The 19,478-nt window shown below is 37.8% G+C and overlaps 1 protein-coding gene across 2 annotated transcripts in view; it reads left to right on the top strand.

Moving 5' to 3' along the window:
* The window catches only part of naaladl2 (N-acetylated alpha-linked acidic dipeptidase like 2), a 415,941-nt gene that overhangs the window by 39,503 nt on the left and 356,960 nt on the right, over positions 1 to 19,478 (top strand). Inside the window, exon 1 of one of the 2 annotated variants that reach the window (XM_008407820.2) lies at positions 11,415 to 11,750. The exons of the other annotated variant lie outside the window; for it this stretch is intronic. The gene's annotated coding sequence lies outside the window, so the exon portion shown is untranslated. Of the gene's footprint in view, positions 1 to 11,414; positions 11,751 to 19,478 lie in introns of those variants that run through there. 2 annotated transcript variants of the gene reach the window in all.

Raw genomic sequence — 19,478 nt, forward strand, 5'->3', positions numbered from 1 at the left:
ATGGATGGATGGATGGATGGATGGATGGATGGATGGATGGATGGATGGATGGATGGATGGATGGATGGATGGATGGATGGATGGATGGATGGATGTCAAATGTTGTTTGTTTGCATGTTTTTATAGGTTACTATTCCATTTATAGTTGGCTGTTGTTGGACATTTTGTCACAAAGTTACTATTTCAGGATCTGTTCCCTCAGGTAGATAAAGGACATTTCTTCCAAGTGAACAATTCTTAGCAAAAAATGAATTGTATATCTTCCAGAAAAAAATCCCAAACTGGTATACTTTTGAAGCAGATCTGTGTGTATCATAAAGTGTTGACATCAGGGATCTTCATTACAAAAAATAGGGTTGTTCACTTTGATGTCATTTGTGTTTGGTTTTGTGCCTGAGATGTACGCATACAAGAAATTAATTGAAATGTCACTTTTTGCAAATAAATGGTAATGTCTGGAGTCCTTTCTATATTATTTAAAGTCTTCTGGTTGCTCTAACTATAGATATAAGCTTAAGCATCTGTTGAAAATTGAAACATTAAAAAGAAACTAAGCAGAGAGCTTCTAATCTCAGTTCTCCCTAACATGACTTTACCATCTCCAGCTGCAGTATTCATTTTTTAAGGTTGATCAGCCATTATTTTACTGTGTGCTATCCATGGTAGCCTAGAAATGTCACTCTTTAAATATCATGTCAGCCACGGGACATCATTGTGTTAATTAGCCATGGAACAGCTAAACAATGTTCTGCAATAGTCGGAAAATCCTGTACAAGTTGCAAACTCAGTGCTGCGAACATGTCGGACCACTGACACATCTGACCAAGAGCCTTGTGAGAGTTGTCACCAGTCACCATGTGGCCTGTTAATTTTGCAGCTTTGCTGGGTCATGTGCTCCTCTGTAGTTTATCTCTTAGCATATTTTTAAACAAAAAAAGTCAAGTTAAAAGGAAAATAGAAATTCAGAATGCATTTACAGAAGTGCAAATATGTTCTGGTGAATGACACTTGAATAGGCACAACCTTGTAGAAAAGCTATCACTTCACCTTGCTTTATCCTCGATGCTTATATGTTAAACAGCCACTTACTGTAACTCTTCATACACAAGTTGATTTTTGTTGGCAAAAAAAAAACAAAACACAGAGATCTCACTGCACTAGCTTTTGTTTTCTAAATAATGTGTGTGGCCATCACAGTGAAATGAGGTTAGCTCAAAAACTCTTATTTGAATAATTTTAAAAGTTTGAGACAATTTATATTAACTGTCCTCTCAAATAGTTTGGCAGATATTCCAAACACACAAAAAAATCTTCTTTTGGAGCCTTTTGTTGCTGATATTCTCTTACTTTATTTTTCTTTTATTCCTGTACAACCAGAGATAGATTTTATCTGAAATCTCCTTTGCAGTTTTACACCTACCTATCAATATTTCAGTTTTCTATGTTCTCAACTTTTTCTTGCTGTTCAACCCTGGAATAGATGCTCTATTGTAACCTTCACCTGCTCTTGGCCTCTTTGCTTGCATTTGTCCATCCCTTGTCTGTCTTTCCCATCATTCCTCTTCTCCTCCATGTCACGTAGTTCTGCTTTCTCTTGTAACTCCTTACTAGTGATTAGTTGTGTCATAGTAAATGTGTCCCTCTGTCTCCTCTCTCACTGGGAGCATCAGTGCTGACCCTGGATTGTTAACCGAGCTATTGATTTACCTCCGATGAATGCTTTTGATACAGTATGGGAATGTGGTCAAACTGTCCCCATTCACAACAGGCATTTGTGTGTTGTGAGTGAAGGATATCTGTGTAGTTTCTGGTTTCCTGTGATTGGCCTGAACATAAGGTCTGACTCAAAACCGCATGATTAGATGAACACTGCATTACTAGATTATGCAAACTGTGTGTATACCTTTCTACACACTCTGTTTCTGGTGTACTAGTTATTAAAACTGTTAAAAACTGAACATATGTTACCGAATGCAAAGGAAGTTTCTTTCATGTCAGAAGGTTTTTTTTTCCAGCAGGCGTGAACTGCAGCATTGTCCTGATGAAAGACTCAGTCGGTGATCACCACACAGATCCACATAGTCTCTGTTCCCCTGAAGAAAAACACTTCCAGATCATCATGTTTTCTTGATTTCTTGCAAATCAAGGAAACTTACCTGGCTAAGTGTATTTAACCTCTAAAAAGTCCTACAGAAACTCTGAGGCATTCTGAAAGTTTTAATATTTGACTACAAAAAACACGGTCATAGTGTGCCTTAACTTTCAGAGCTAGTGCCCAGCTGACTTTTTGTCACCCGTGGGAACTGATGAATCCACTGGTTTCTTTTACACTTTGCACTTGGAAGTTAAGTAAAAGTGGGAATGTATTTGCAGTGGATTTTGGACAGTCTTCTTACTGAGATACTGGCTAGGGTTGTAATGATTCCTTGAATGATTCAAGTAACTAGCTTACTAAAATTCCTCAGGGCAAATCTTCCACCTCAAAACTTAATTTTATTAATTTTTTTCAAAGCTTGTTTAATTGTTTTTCTATACAGCGCATTGTGTTCAGGCCAGTTGATTATTTATGTTGCTCTTACTTCTACCTATAAGTTGTTGGCGAATGCTAAGTGCCAGCAGAATAAATTGCAATTTTCAAGTTCGATCCAGGACTTGTGTGGAGATTTCATTGCTAATATCTGGGTTACATTAGTGTGTGTGTATAAGAGTAACAAATGGTAAAAAGAGTTTGAAGTTGTTCAAATGTTATTTTGCAAATGTAAAGTTGACACTTCCATTAACGCTCCATACCACAGGTAGTATTTTATATATAGTACTAAGCTTGTTGATGAATATTTAACACATAACAATTTCTTTATAAGAAGCATCATTTAGTTTAGTTTGCCCAATTATTTAGTTTTGCCCAATTGTGCCTAATTTAGCTAACTTGCATGCTTAAAAAAGTCATCTCTCTTTTTTTGTTTGTGCTATTTAATGGAACAATCTCTACCTAATTTGAAATCTTTTTTTTTTTAATTACAGCAGTATGGAGATAAACACACATCCACCTTTCCCCGACGGTAATTTGAAGTTAGAACATCATTTTGGCTCATTTTAAACACCTCTTCTATTAATGCATTCACAGCCATGTGGTAGATATTGAAATACCTTCAGCTACTATAGATGTTTCAACAGATAGCTCTATATTTTCAAAACTCGCATTTTGTTGAGTATCCTGGTGTTGGCTTGAAACTCTTAATAAAGCAGGAAAATGTAATTTTTTGTCCACTGATATTTACAGAGGAAGTCATTAGTTGTCCTTCCTGTCCAAGCCTTGTGAGTCAGAGAGCTCAAGCCTCCCCAATCATTGTGCTGTTACACCTAGAAAATGATGCCTAATTGCAATTAGGGACAGACAGGCCTCCTCCACTGTTGGCAATCTGTGACTCACTTGGCAGTGTGACCACAACTCATCATCACTCACTTTCAACTTCTCATTTTAATGGGCACAGCCTCCATGTCACTTATGTTTTTCTTGGAAGGCTGACATCTTGAGACACAGCAGGTTAAAGATGGAGGCAGATCTGTGGAACTTACCCCCCAGGTTGATATTAATCTGTCTGCTGTACCCACACTTAGACACTCAGCTGCTCCAAAGCCAGTGGTTCATAGGTTTAGTTTGGGTTGCAGGTGGATTTGAAAAGCAAAACTGCGCATACTTTTAAAACAAATGCACATTTCAGTACATAGTAAAAATTATAGAACAGTCTGGATGAGGAGTTGACAAAATTATCTACTCAAAACAAGAAAAAATGAAGTCTTGTATAATTTTGAGGTGATAATCAATATATTGTTTGACACTTGTAATGAATATGGGCCTGAAAATGTATTTTTTAGTTATTGAGAAAGGGGCAGGTTTATAAGATATTTCTTCTTGCTCCCTTTTCACTCATGTATAGTAAATGTAAGATATTGTGCTTGTAATTAATAATGAAATTTGTTAAATTAAGTTAAACTGATTAAAGTTAACTTCAGAAGTTATCACTTTTGTTTCGAGCAAATCTGAACAGGTTTAAATCAGTTCTTTGGGGAGATGAAATATTACTGTTTTTAAGGACTTGGTATAAAACTACTTTTTGTACAGTAATATAATACAAAAAAGATTCAATACAATTCAATACAATTACAATACACCATTCAATACAATTAAAAAAATGTCACTATAAAAACTTGTCACTATGCCAGAAAGAGGAAGATGGAGTTTGGAGTCACAATAAAAGCAATTGGCTGTGTGCGTGTGTTTGTGCGTGAGCGCATGTGTGTATTGACAGTTAAAATCATATTTACATAAACCATATAAAAACACACAATCCATTTCCCTACTGTCTACGGCAGACTAAACTTTTCATATTTTAGGTCAGTTAATGTGACCAGAATGTTTTTTTTGCTAAATGCCAGAATCAACGGAGAGGACAGTTTTACAGAGATGTCTTTAAATTGAAATTGCGTTGTTTGGTGAAATATTCATACCTCTTGAACTTTTCCATACACATTACAACCACCAACAAATTGATTTCAACTACCTGTTCTATAGTAAGATTATTTCATTTATAAAGTGAAAACTTTTTCCAATTCAACAATTACTTTTTCATCAATAATAAGACATTATTAACTTAAAACAAGCTCATATATCATACTGAAAAGTAACTTACAAATGTAAGTTAATTTTGTTTTATTTCATGTGTAATAATATAGAAACTAGATCAAAAACACTTGGTGGGATTTTGTGTTCTTTGCTGGTTGGTCAAAAAATGTACCAAGTCTAAAAGTGTGTTGGCTCACTTCTTCAAATGTCCAGCAGCCAGTCGAGGCCTGGCTGGAATCTGGGCCTGCAGATACCCAGGTTGAAAATAATGACTGACTCTGATCCTGCTATGGTTTGGGAAGCATGAACCTCTAAAGTTGGAACTTTGATTTTGGGAAACACAGATCTGCACATAACCAGTGCACTACAACTCTTAAACTCTACAACTCATTTCACAAGTTTAAGATACGATTCAAGTAACAAATGAACTGTCAACAGATAAGTGGAATACAGGAAACGCCCAAACAGATTTAGGATGAAACTCCCACAACCGCAGAGTTGGTCTGCTTGCATGCTCCAGTTACTGATGAATAGAAAGCAGACGTATTGACTCACCACAGGCCTGATGACACTACCGCCGTAAAAAGGTCCCGACTAAATGAGACGCAGAGTGTCAAGAGGATAAAAAGGGAGGACAGACTTGTCATTTCACATAATGCTCCTCCTATCATATCAAATTTAAATGCAAATAACTGTCCTTACATGTAAACCGGAACACTGACTGAATGTCTAATTAGAATCTGTGTCCTCTCTAAAGATGACTTCTTTGATCCACTGGACACTTATAATCTGCTTAAATGTTTTATTGATATGAGAAGTCATGTAAAAGACTAGATGATTATGCCTGATATGCATACAGATCCAGAAATGATTCTGTTTCTGTGGAATAACAGATAGATTTGTTTTTGTAAGTGTGAATATTTCTGAAAACGGTTTTCTACAACTTGGTTTACTGTAGATGCAGTGATAAAGCAAGAACTTTGAACACTTCTTATTGCTTATGTTTTTGTACATTCTTAATTCTCTCACAAAAGTTTGATTTTTAAATGTTCTGAAAGAAAAATCATTTGTAAACATGGCATTGAAATATGGACATTTATTTTAATCGCAGCAAGGAGAATTGCATAAATTTGGATCAATATATCTGTGACAGACAGTAAAACAGTGAATGTGAGCAATCACACAAAAAACTGGTCAGAGCAACATAAAAAACTTTAAAACACCTAAAGATACAATTTTAATCAAAAGTTTTAAAGCTCAATTTTTCAGTCAGTTGGTCTGCTTTGGGGTGTGAAGAATAGAATAAACATTTCTTTATTATTCCACAATGGGGAAATTCCAATGCAACAGCAGCGATGTGACAGGCGATCAAAGCAAGTCGGTTCATACCAGGACAGCTAATAAAACATATAAAAGCAGAAATAAAGAATGAGAAATGCATTAAAGTAAGGGCAAAATTTCAACACAAATGTGCAGTTTGTAGAAGCAGCGTAATGTTGCATGAAGGATTGTGTGTAGGGTAATTTAAGAGAAAAATTCAAAATGTGCATCTGAGCACATGCACATTTTTTTCTGCAACATAAATGACAATAAAAACTGCAGATACCAGCAGAAATGATTGTTTAAATGAGTAAAAACTACAAATGCCAACATACACTGGAATACTTATTTTGTTGGGAGCAGTGATGGAGGTAGTGGAACAGCCAGATATTCATCACTGAAGGAGATCTGCAGCTCAGAAACGGCTTCATGCATGTGTGAGTGTGAGACATTGTCCATCAGTGATGATCTTTTCACCGTCTGTCTCCATCATCAGAGAACGTGTTAAGTTGTTAGTGGGAGAGTTGATGAAGAAGGGTGAAGAGGAACGGTGCTAGCACAATTCCCTGTGGGACACTCGTACTGAAGACCAGGCTGCTGGAGACACAGCCCTGTGTTCACAAACACCGTGGACAGCCAGTGAGGTAACCTACTATGTCCACTAGGACATGTAGCGGTCCGCTCCTGGCCGGATGGAGTTGAAGGCACTTGAGAAATCAACGATGGATGACATCATCCACCCTGATGCCAGGCTGGGAGGCGAAATTCTGCGCATCCAATGAAGACCTCACTGGAGATAGTTGAGGATCAACCTCTTGAGGGTCTTCCTGTCTGACATCTGTTTAGTACTGAACCAGCAGAACATCCCTCTAGCTCGCATTAGCTTTGTTGTTGTCAAAGTTAAAGCTTTCAAACAGAAACTCACTTTGTGGACAAAGAGGATCTAAGGAAAAAGGACAAACATGTTTCCAATTTTTTCTGACATTTTTGGAAGCCTCTCTGTTGGTCATTGAAATTTTCTCAGCACCTTGAAAAACTGGCTGAGAAATTAGACACTCATCTGGGAATCTCAACAGGGGCCTGTGGGTACTACTCTGGATCACACTACAACTGATTCTGCTATACCTTCATATCTGGGATCCCAGCTTCTGGAAGGTTCAACCTACAGCACTTTAAAGTTGCAGTGGGGCAAATTGGACCTGGGATGCTACTTGGTTGCCGTTGTTATGGAAATTTCATTATCAAGGAATGAGAATCTGTTTCAATAAGAGAAAGATTAATCTTTGTCTTTAAGTTTCTTTATTCGAAGGCAAAAGCGTTCGAAGACCCTTCTCACTGAGCGCAGTCAGGAGAAGAGCCCTGAGCAACACACATCACATCGTTATATAGTCACAGCAAGACAAAGACTCTCCCAAAGTCTGATGTTATCTCTACTGCCAGATGGCCACAGAGACACCCTGACCCCACCTCATGAACTATCTCTCACCTCTTGGAGGAGATGATTTTATGGCAGGAAAGACAGTTGATAAGGATTTCAGGAGGAACTTCTAACACTTCTTTGTCAGTTCATGGGTTCAGCTCAAACAGGGTACAAACTACATCCCACACATCAGTCCTTTAAGACAATCATTAGATCAAGCATTTTACCCAAGACGTCTTCAGGTCTCTTCTGCTTTCACGGCATACATCTAAACATTATCTGCAAACTTATTTAATGGACAAACACATCTTGCAGAAATACAAAAACAAAACAGATATTATCAGTAAATAAATGGTAAAAAGTATAATCAGTTCCTTCAAGAATGAATTAAGACTGAAAACGAAATTTTCTATTACACCGTCTGAAAGGAGTATCCATCCAGCACTGAGAGCTGTGAAACTCCTTCCCCCATTCACAGCCACATACCTGTGTGTATCAGTATTCTCCATCATGGCCAGACTCAGAGCTCCTCTGGAGGCTCCTCTGAGAGTGAGACTTTCCCCTGTCCCACCCAGACTAGATCTTGCGTCCGAGAGGCAGGTCCAAGTGTCTCATTAAGAGGGCAACACAAGAAGAGATTGTGATATCTTGTCAAAAAAAGGGAACCGTTTTTCATTTCTCACATGCATAATGAAAAACAGTTCATTATGCATGTGACATAATGGGTCCATTTTTTTCACAATAAATTTAATTTCAAACTTAGTTTTTCAATGTACTCTGTGAGCCCATTATTCTGTTCAACACATTTTTCATTTTTAGAGGTTTTTTTTTTATCATTGATTTTGGTGGTCATAAGCTTGGCACAAGCCTTTAATTTGATTTTTGTTGCAGTTTTGATTTGTTTCATGAACTGCTGGTCTGAGTGGAATCTTGCTTTGTGTGCAGGTTTTCAGACACATGATGGATAAATATCCTGGATTGAAAAAGTTGAGCCTTGAGGCCAATAAACTTCTGCTTTACAATGTACAATGTAGCCGTCTTCCTCAACATAGCTTATTTTTAGCTGCGGCATTTCAGTTTCAAAAAGTAGTGCATTTGTACATTTCATAGTTTGTACAAAACCAATTTATTTTGTTTTCTCTCTATTGTTTTTGTTGTGATAAGATAAAGAAAAACTCTGTCTAATCTTGAAGTCAGCTCTTTAACTTAGACACAAAGGCCTGAAGATGGTATTTGGGGAAAAAGACAAAGTGTTGATGGTTGTCTAAACCTCTAACCATCAAAATGCAATAAAGGAACTATATTAAAAGTATCTTTAAATAAAGTAGGAAGATTTGGGTTTTCTACCAGTTTAAAGGTCCACTATTATCCAAAAGTCATTTTTTGCATGTTTCTGTACTTCCATATGGAAATATTCTGCTTTAAGAGATGGTGCAAGAGCAAAAAAAAAAAAAAAACACTCAGCCATTTTGTTGGGGAAAAAGTAAAAGTTCTGCTGGTAAAACAGCCTGTTGCAAAACATCTAAATTGTTGCATCACAATTATTTACCTAGCAACCCCAAGTCAAGCCTGGCCCCCCACCTGGCAACCCAAGTGCAGCTACACCCACTTCATTACAGCACACAACATTTTGGAGTTTGAATTGTGTATCTTGGTAAAGTGATGGGGTGTGAAATATTAAGGACAAGAACATGTCTAAACCTAAGCAGCAGCATTTTCATTCAGCTTGTCCACTGATGAGCCTCTTATCCAATCAGTAGTGTGGTTCAAGATGTTTGCTGTCATCTGTTTATGCACATTCTGTATCAAGCCATTTATCTCATGGGTGTATCAAACGTTTGAAAATAACTAAAAAAAATGTATCAAATCTACACTTTTTGGCCTCGCATGCAAATTTAATACAAGAAACTTCAACTCTTTTATTAAGTTTGTGTCTTCTGTTTCTCTTTTGCTATAATAGTTGTATGCTGTTTCTAGGTAAATAAACCCACATATAGCATCAGCATCTGTCAGATCAAGTATTACAAAGAAGCACCTTAACAGAGTAAAAAGCTTCTAATATGCAACTGATTCTCTCTCATAACCATAAAAGGTGAAAGCAATATTGTATTATGCCTGAAGAGGTTCTAAGAAACAAGTAAAGAGGAAAAACATGTTAGAAAGACATGTTAGAGTATGCAATGAATTTATCTCATTATAAAAGTGGCTCTTGGTACAATTGATTAAAATAGTGCAACCAGTTTCTTAGAAACCATAAGGGAGGATATTCTGATGCACTGTCTCTACCTCTGCCGTGGTTCTATTTCAGAGACACGTTGCATATTTGTCAAAACGGCTCATATCCCAAGAGCACAAATAGCAATTAGTTATATTTGGCTCTGGGTGAGTCTGTACCTGAAATTCATGTTTCAGGCTAAAAATATGGGTAAGTACAAGGATTTATGGTAATAAAAAAGTTGTCTGGATTGATGAGTGGATTCTTTTCATGTCATGATATGAAAGACCAGGTCATAAAATGGAAGCGGACGAACTGAGGCAAACATCAACACTGCTGCATGAAACGCAGCCATAAGCTTCTGACCATTCACACAACACTTTGCACAAAACAGGTCTGGTGTTGAAAAGGAAGGGGTGGAGGATGTCTCCCTGTGAACAAGAATTGTGGTCACATAATTACATCGGCAGCTGTTTTTCCATTAATTATTGAATTGTTGCATATTGATTCCATTTTAAAAGAAACTCACCAGGAGAAGGTGGGGGTTTTTCCGTCCATATCAAAATAGCTATATTTCACAAAAGTGCAATGCAAAAAGTTTTTCCACATCACATCAGTCACATGATCAACACCCGGATGTTGCCAACGGCACAAACCACCAAGGCGACGATGGCAACTAGTAGGATGATGATGGTTTGTTTTTGTTTTTTCAGACAATGTGCCAATGGCTCCATCAGAGCTCTCGCAGCATCACACTTCATAGAAAGTTATTGGAGCTTGTTGAATCCATCGTTCTTCTGTAAAATCACTGACTATAATTTCCCCAAAACGCCACAGATGTAGCTGCTCCCAACTTTGAGGAGCTTTTAGCTCCGTGTGTTTGCTCCTGGTTATCCCATTGTTATCCTCTGAAGGCTGATAAATGCTGAGCTCTGAATTATGAATATATCTCATGTAACTGTTTACATCCATCACTGCCATGATGTTGAATGACTTGCTGCATAAACAAGTTTATTCACATGTTTAATTTCTTATTTAACTGTCCTGCCATGAACATTTAAATCAATGATTTGATGCAACTGCTGGGTTGAAACATTTTAATCTACTTTGAATAATTAATTGAGCATTCTGTACTATTTCATATAGAATCAGTTGGAATGTGCGCAACTGAATTTACTTTTTTTTTTGTGAATTCCCTTGAGATGACATTTGCTGTGAATCAATGTTATAAAAAGAAACTGAATTTGCTAAGCTAACCTAGCTTGTACAATCTGATATGGAGTTTTTTGTGCTGTTGCAATTCCCCATAGTATTCTAAACTTATTTATGAAAAAATTATAAAATATACTTTGGAAATGATCTTTGAGCCATATCCAGTTCAACCTGGACAACCTTCTCCTCTCTGATGCTAACCTACGGACATAGAGCTTTTGTTGAGGTGACCAACTTATTTTCAGCATTTAATCACCAGTATCTGCTGCTCTTGTTCCTCCTAAATCTCACAGAAGCAATCTACTTAGTTATTTTCTTGTGTATAGAGCAAAATATGTTTATAGTTCGTGTTCCTTTGTGTTAAGGGGAAAAAAGCTCTTTCTTTCTGCCTTTGTGTGCCTGAAATAGGTCACAGATACTTATTCAAATTCCTGCATGAATGAGCAGATCAGTGTTAATCACCAACTCAGAGTGCAGCAACACTGCCAAACAGGTTAGGTGAGTCCAGGTAAGAAAGGAGGAAGGACTATTCTAATGTCAGCACACACACAAAGAAAGAAAGAAAAGAGAAAGGGAGGGAGAGAGAGAGCGAGAAGCTAGCAGCTTGCAGGTAGACAGCTCAACTAAATTACAGCCAGGCTACACTGACAGGTGTAAAGGTGAGCTCTGACGGCAGGCAGCTACTACAGACAGGTAAACAAGCTAAAGGTAAAGAAGTGGACAAGCAGTCTCACAAGTAACCAGTTTGCTTTGTAGGGAGTCAATGTGTCAGGTAAAACAAGAGGCTGCTCTCCCTGTTGGCTGTGGGATTGTTGCCTGAGAGATGCAGACAGTGGCTGCAGAACAGAAGAGAAGCAAATAGGACAGCATTTATCCTCTGCTGCCCCCTCTTTGACACAGACACACTCACAAAGACGGAGCCAACAACCTGGGTGTTCAACCACCTCAGCTTTTACAAGGTAAATGCACAGACTGGGTTTGCTAACATCTCAAAGGCTTGACGTGGGCAAAGGAATTTGCATGCAGGCCGTTTATAGTTCTTGGCAGTTTATTGTTTAGGTGTGTAGTTCCTTTCCTCTGACCATCTTTGTGTGTTTGCTCCTCGTTATCCTGTTGTAGAGCGCTCACCTGGGCCAGCTGGGGTCTTCCTTCTCTTTTGGGAGTCTGGTCAATACAATGGCAGCATCTTGTTCTTATTTAATAAGAAAACTCAAAATACCCACATAAAAAAATGTTTCCAAAAGTTAGAGTAGTTGAGGGAGTTGTAAATGCACTGGTTGCTATGCAACACAATCCACCTGACCAGCACTGTCGTCCTGTGCTGTGTGTTCTTGCTTGAAGACCTCATCTAACACTTTTCAAAGTGACGTCTCACACACACACGCACACGCACACACACACACAATCCCTCCCTCCAGCAGGGGGACGACCATGAATCCCACTTGTCTTCCTGCCACATTCTCAATATATCAGAGTGATTTTTCTCTTCTTTGTGTGGGAAATATGTTGTGTTTATTAGTATTGAATCCTGATACACTATAAAGTAATCTCTGCTCTGTCAGCTAATGGCGCTGTTGTCAATCAGGTGCTATGGCAACGGGTCTGAGAGTAGCTAGACGATACAGAGAAAAGAAGAATACAAGTGGTTTTGAGTTGTTCTTCAATGGTTGCACTAAGTTAATGACATACATCTCCAGGTTTGATTTTGTTAATGGAATTGCTCCACTGCGGCAGTGCAGCCATGGATGACGAGTAAAGAAATAGTCTTTTTGCCCTCCACCGTTATGCACATGTGCAAAGTTTCTGGATGTAAACAATATCATGCATTGTGTATTCCATGAAGCAAAGCTGTAAAACAGTGTTGGCTTTCTGCTCTGGTTTTGTCTTGGTTCGCATTCATCAGGTACTATGCACAAACCTCAGGTGCCGACACTGAGATGTTGGGTTTGGGTTTGAACAGGTGCTGTGGCTGCAGGCTCCACGTATCACTGTTTCCCTCTCTCTGTTGGTGTGTGGAGCTGGGGCTGGGACTCCTTTGTACATCAAACACTTACTCATTCATTTAACAACAATAAAGAAGAAAGGATAATGCTGATAAAAGTTAGGCTGTGAAAAAGTGACTGCTTCCCTATGGATTTAGTCATACCGTTTCAGATCATCAGACTAATTTGAATATCAAAAAGAAAACCCGAGAAAACAAAAAAGTTTTCAAATGAGGATTTTATTTATTCAGGGGAAAAAGCAACCTGACTGGGTAAAACTGATTAATTGTGGATACCCATATTTTTGGTTTTGTGTCACACTCAGACCTTACTACCAGACCTTTAAGATTAAAACACTTATAGAACACAAAGGTTTGTCTCAATTTTTTTTACATTTCTCTGGATACATTTCTGAAGCATTTTTTATGGACTGACAAGTCAGCTGGAGCGTGTGTGTTCTGTTACTGTATATCTGGTTTAAAACTAACAGAATTTCAGAAGAACTTAATATTGACAGTCAAACTTGGTGGTGTAGTGTGACGGTCTTGTCCAATGCAGAGACTTGATGTCTTGCCAGAAATAAAAGAACTGTAAATTGTGCTTGTCAGGAAAATCTACGGCTATCACTCTGTGACCTTAAGCTCAAGTACACAATCAGAAGCAGTAGCATGACCTTAAACGACCAGTTTGTCGAACCTTTTAATGTGACTGAATCCAAACAGAGTGGATCAGAATTCCTCCACAGTAACACATTTGAATCTTTTACAAATGCATCATGGGAGCTGTTTCTGTCAGTCATGGCACAACCAGATATAAACAATTAATCTCCTACACAGGGCCAGGTTTGGATTTGTTTTTCTTCTATTAGCTGAAAGAACTGTAATTAGTCATATTGACTTTGTCTGTTGAAAGTCGTTTGATGTGAAACGTAACACGTTTCTTAATCCAGTCTAGATTCAGTAATCAATAGATTTCTAATAACTGATTACTGGGGACATATATTTGTATTTACTTTTATTTTTGTCTTAGTTTGTTTTGTGTCACATCCGAAATGATTATTGATTTATTTCAGAAAGATTCAAGAAGTAAAAGCTACCAGGCCAGATCCTATTTTCAAGACAGTAATTTATGATAGAATATATATTTTTATTTTTTGTTTTTTGGTGACATTCTGGTGACCAAGGTGAATAAACATAACCTGACAGTTTTTAAGATCACCAAGAAATGTCTAAGACCAAATTCTGGGTTTTCTGTCAGGTCAGCAGCTATTACCCCGGTTGACCTCATCACTGCTCTCTGTCTGACCACCAGGTTCATATTTTGTGCAGAACCTGAAATGATCAATCCTCACATCCTAAGCTGTTTTTAACCTTTTATGTCCCTTTCTAAAATTGAAACATCTGCTGATATTTGTGAAATAGAGCTGTACCCAAACATCGACATACTCATTCTGTACCCAGAATGCATCGCTGTAAGTTTGACCCCGCTGAGGGCAACTTAACACATACATTGTGGGTGTTGACACCTGCTAAATACAATGCTGGTATAGCACGTTAGCATTAGTTTCTACTTAACCCCCAGCTGGTATAGTGCTTTAGTGTTAGCAGAATTAAAGTTTATGATTAATTCTTTGAGGTCAGCACAACTAATGTTTTGGTTAGTGCTGCCCACCACTACATGCTATATGAACTTCTGATCATGGTCTTTTTGGGTATTTTCTGTTTTTTTTTTTTTTTTTTAAGTTAAAAAGAAACACAATTGATTACAAAAAGCTTCAAGAAATCTCAGTAATTGTAAAGGATAGAAAACTTTTCTTATCTGTCACGTTCTCTGAAAAATTGCCAAATTGTCAGAACTTTTCTCAGAATATGAAAACGTAGGAGCACAGCTGCACAAGCAGAGTATGAGTGGTGGGATGTCTAGTCTAGCTCATAAGGTTATTGCATGGATAGTTTTATAGTCATGGTGATTAATGTGCAGTTAAAAAACGTATACATTCATATATTGTCACCAGCAGTCTGCAGTGTGACGTGCCACTTTTTCTGATGTAGGTTGTCTCCAAAAGTATGTCGGATGCTAATTCGCTACAAAATGTTATATGAAGATATCTTGGATTCTGACACTGATTTGTACTTGATGCTCTTTGATATGGCAGACATTCTTTTTATTCTGCTGCCCCCTCACCCCCTCTCGGTTTTTTAATATCATCTGACATTCTTTACCTGAAAGCAGACATGGTATCGCCTGTCTTCTGGTAGCATTCTCCTCTGCAACACAATCTGATGTGTCTTTCAAACAACAAAGGTGGAAAGAAAGGGTGGGTGTCAGGTAGAGAAGGAGGGCGGGCGGCTGCTCTTTGGCTCCGTATCTCACAGAGTCCAGCACTTTATCTACTTGCACTGTGGGAGGAAAAACGTCCCTCTTCTATATTATCATCAAGCATTGATAAGAATGTCTCCTCTGTGCACAAAGGCAAGCTGATACCCGGGCTGTGTGGATCTGTGCGTGTTTTTAGTCCTGTGAATTTCTTACTCCTTTATTGTCTTCATAGATAATAATATTGATGTGAAGTTGTTGATACTTTGAGACATTTGTTATATCTGACGGACATACAATTGAATTTGGGAATGTTTAGTTAGTGACTTTAAACTAAAATCAAAGGACAAAACTTTACATTCACATACCAGAAAAGCTGTTTTATTTCTTTGCACATTTCTAAATGTGTATTTTCTGCCTCCTGTATTAAGAAGTCTTCAAAAACATAATGTATATGAGCTCTAAGTTTCACATGCACAAATTGCACAAGTTGCTGCTCGGCTGGATGAGGAAAAGCTTCTGTTGCCTCATCGCAGAAGTTCCATAGGAAATGAATGGAGAGGAAGATTTCTAGATTAACATTTAAAAAAATGACTTCCTCTAAACCTTCCTGAACATGAAAACCTGGAAAACAGAATCTTCAGTCATTTGATTTGAGACAATAAAACAATTTCCTGAACATTTTATGAAAATGTGCATACAGTGGATGTCCAGCTATTTATCTGGTAGAACTGAGTGTCAAAGCTGCTGGGTCTTGTTCTGCCCTCCATCCTGTTTTAGAGGGAGAACCTCATGGCTCCTTACTAGGACCTTAGTTGTTCGCAGGTTTTCTGCTGCTGTCTTGGCCATGTCACTCTTGGAAAAGAGGTTTATAATCTCCGAGTTATTTTTTCTGGTTAAATAAGGAATACATACAAACATTTTGATACAAATGAACAAACATACCCTACTGTTTGTTCAGAAGACAAGCATAAGTAATCCTGCCAAATCAGAAAAATCTGTATTGTATGTTGTTCATAATTCCATATACTTGCCGCTTAGAGGCAGACAATCTATGAGAATATCATCTGTGAGAGATTGTACCATCCCATTTTGCTGTACTCTTACTGGACAATTGGCCTTTTCTGTTACTACGGATACTACTCAGAGGAACACACTGATGATGTTAGGAGCTGCAGCTCTGAGTTTTCAAATCTAATTTAAAAATATTGTTTAAAAATGCTCCGGTATGTAGACATTAACTGAATGACTGTGTATGTGTGGTAGTGATTAAATGACTGTGTGTGTGTTGTGATTAGAAAGCAACTCATAGTGTTATATTTAGTCTTATTTTATCATTGCATAGTATATCCATTTTTGTAACCCGTCAAGGGACTGCAGATGAAAATAAATGTTTGTTTTAAACTGGTACAATTCATCAAATGGTGACATTTATGTTGGAGCTGTATATTGTCCCTTTTTAAATAAAGTTCATGATCATATTATTCCATCAACTAACAAAACCTACTGACGCAACAGGAATCAGAACTTCATATTGTTTTCATGGAGCCCAAAAGACTTTATTCTGTGGTTATGTATTCTATCTACAGATGTTCTACAACTGAAGAAACAATAAAGAGAGTCATTTTGGGGAAAGCCATTAATTATGAATCATGGCTTCTTCAATGTAAGAGAGACCCAGAGAGCTGCAAACAATCAGGGAGTTTCATCAGAATCAGCTTTGTTGGCCAAGATTTGTGTTTGCAAACAAATAATTTGACTTCCTATTCACATGCTCACAACATAACCATTAAGTGCAAATATATGAATTTAGGGGAAATAAAATATAAGATAAAAAACACATTTACACATAGATATAGTTCGAAGCAGAAGTTTACATAGACCAGACATTTACCTTTTTTTTCCCCACTGAATGATGTTAAATCACAAACAGACAGTCTGGAATGTTTTCTCTAAACGGCTTTCTAAGCTAATGTTGCTGTTGTTGAGGGTCTGACAATGTGCTGTTTACATATTACCTCAGACATGTTTGTTTTTTCCATCTAAAAATGACATAAATTGTAAATTTTCATCCAGCTCATGAAGTGCATCTGATACAGATGCTTATTTTAAACACTTTGAACTATGTGATACAGTTAGAGCATTACTAGGTTTTTTAAAAAAGTTGCAAACATGCATTCTTGCTTCATGGTAAATTGTCAGTAAGATAGAACCACCACTTGCCTTCCATGCTGATTTTCTCCGCCTGCTTTTAAAACGCTGAGTCAGTGTGAGCTGTAGGGTAGAGGTAAGAGGCAGCAAATGAACTCTGAAGTACCGACTGGTTGGTAAAACACACTCGGCATGACCTTTAGTTAACGGACAAATTGAGCTGTGGCCAGAACACGCTTCTGACTCCAGAGTGAGACGTGCTGGGCACTGGGAAGAAGCAAGCCTACAATGAATGTTACAGTTAAGGAAGCTGATGCTTTGAAATCCCTTTTTTTGGAAAATATGTGTTTATGGATGGAGCTAAATTGGGACCATAAAGTTTGCTAAAAAAATTAATAAAAAATTACTGAAGAAAAAAGATGAGAAACTGAAAAATTATTTTTGAAGCTGAAACAAAACTGAAAACTGAAAATAAAAGTTAAAAAGCGCATCTCAGATTCAAGTTTTTTTTGTTTTTTTTTCCAGTTTAAACTTTTGGCCCTGTTTTAGTGTGGGCCCTTGGATGATGGATGTGTGTGTGTGGGTGTGCGTGTGTGTGTGTGTGGAATCATGACTGACAGCTCACCACAACAGCTGGACACATTCAGGGACCACAGGAACTGAAAACGTCTTTAAAGTATTATCGATATCCTTTGTGTGTGATTGGTTTTGAAAAGTAACATGCTTCACTGATAAAACCTGCTTATGTCAACACAAATACTTCCACACAAGTATCCGTGGAAAAACTATGATGACAACAGATTTGCACAGCAATTCAGTCTGGGTTTAACGTTTCCCACCAACATTTTCCCATGTGAGATAAAATATGTTGAGGTAAAAGTTGAAACCTCAACACAAGCCACGCCTCCAGGAAGAAACTTTGTAATGGTTGTTCTGCATAAAAGTCATGATAAAGTGACAGTATTTTGGGCAAAAACTATTTTGAATGAAATATAAAACACTGCAGGTTTTTTAACAATAATAGCATAATTCTCAAGACTGACGGGTTTATCTAAAGCTTGAAACAATGCAAAATGTTCTTTACTTTAGGTTCAAACTGGAGATAAAATGCAAAGAAAAGTTTGGTAAAGACCATTAATATTAAGAGCAGAAGAAAGCAGAATGCTGCATTCTCCATCAGCATAGTGTAGGAACACACACTGCAAGGTTCCAATTTAGCCGTCAGCTGCTTTCAGTTGGGACTGATTATCAGAGAAATCTGAGGTTATAGGACGGATTCTGACACTTAACTGAACAGCATTAGAGAAGAAATGAATGAAACCTACAAAACAACCAGAGAAGCAGAGACGTAATGTTGGTTTTCCAATGAAAACATGAAACTATGACAAAATATAATGTTTAATGTTCCAGTAGAAATATATAATTGGATATTTTTTGTTGTGACTCTTAACTATCTTTCGCTCATTGATGAGCATCATTTTGAGTTTGTAATTTCCTGATTTAAAAACATGAATGATCTGACGGAACGAGAGGTTTAACATGGTGTCTTTGTAAGAGCCCCTCTGTTCGTGACCACGGCATCAGTCTGCAAACACCGCTCGGCTGCTGGGCTAATAAGCGCTTCTAATTATCTCTGGTCTCTTGTGGACGGTTGCCAAGGCCGACGGAGACAGAAGCTGGAGGGATTGGGTGACATGTTTGGCTTGTGCTGTTGCAGACTGTGACTGTAGCCACGGCTTTGTTATGTTTGTGCAGTGAACTGACATGGTTCTGCTGACTGAGCATGGTGCCGAAACGGCTTCCTAAACTGCTGTGGTGCACTGATAGGACACTTGTCATATCTGATAGAGGCACTTTGGGTTCAAATCCTGCCTGGGTTTAAAGTGCTTTATTGGCAAAGTTCATTGGAGTAGGACACGGCAGCTGCAGAGCAGATATCATAGCCATCCATATGCATATCATCAAGGGATTGGTGAACAAATATGGCCACAGCAACAACTATTCACCGGTTTTAAAACTTTGTAGAGCTTCTGCTCCACTTACACCGTCACGTACATGTTATAATGTGTTCTCCTGGGAAGAGGAATATATCAGTATCGTACCACTTTTCTTTTTTTGCTTTATCAAACAAAAAATGTCTTGTGCCAATAAAAAAAATAATAATTATGTGATCGGTACCGGTGATTGGTATTGATGATCAGAATCGGCAGGAAAAAACCTGATCGGCACTAGATATAT

Source organism: Poecilia reticulata, linkage group LG4 (assembly GCF_000633615.1).
Source record: "Poecilia reticulata strain Guanapo linkage group LG4, Guppy_female_1.0+MT, whole genome shotgun sequence".
Lineage (NCBI taxonomy): Eukaryota > Metazoa > Chordata > Actinopteri > Cyprinodontiformes > Poeciliidae > Poecilia > Poecilia reticulata.